Here is a 529-nt window from a genome sequence, read left to right on the forward strand (position 1 = left end):
AGATGTTATGTCATGTTTATGACAGCGTCATGTCAGTCTTATGCACACCCCTTCAAATAAAGTGTTACCTCAAAATTTCTCCTCTGTTTTGCTATGGCACTAATATTCCATCATACTGTCAAGAAATATCAATAAATTTGAAAATGTAATAAAATGCATTTTGCTGTGCAACTTAGTAATAGAAATCACACTTCTTTATGGGTCTGGTGTCATAAAATAACACATGGGAATGCTTTTCAAGAGCGGTACAGTATTTGCTGTGCCAGGCAGTCAGAGCAGTCATGTATAACTTTTATTGTCATTTTTATGTTTATTCCATCAGAACATGCTGCATCTTTACTGAGCCAAAGTAAATGCTAAACTGGACAAAACATATTTAAATTGACACTGGAGCTCTTCTGCTAACCAGCCATCAACACACAATGCAGACCTTACATTCCTCCCCAGGCGGTTTGACGAGCACGCTCTCACTGATTGATGTGAAAACACCATCGCAGATTTTAAGTGGGTAAGTAAACAGCCCACTGGC

This window comes from Poecilia latipinna, unplaced genomic scaffold (assembly GCF_001443285.1).
Source record: "Poecilia latipinna isolate Pla-1442-1.1 unplaced genomic scaffold, P_latipinna-1.0 Scaffold476, whole genome shotgun sequence".
Classification (NCBI taxonomy): domain Eukaryota; kingdom Metazoa; phylum Chordata; class Actinopteri; order Cyprinodontiformes; family Poeciliidae; genus Poecilia; species Poecilia latipinna.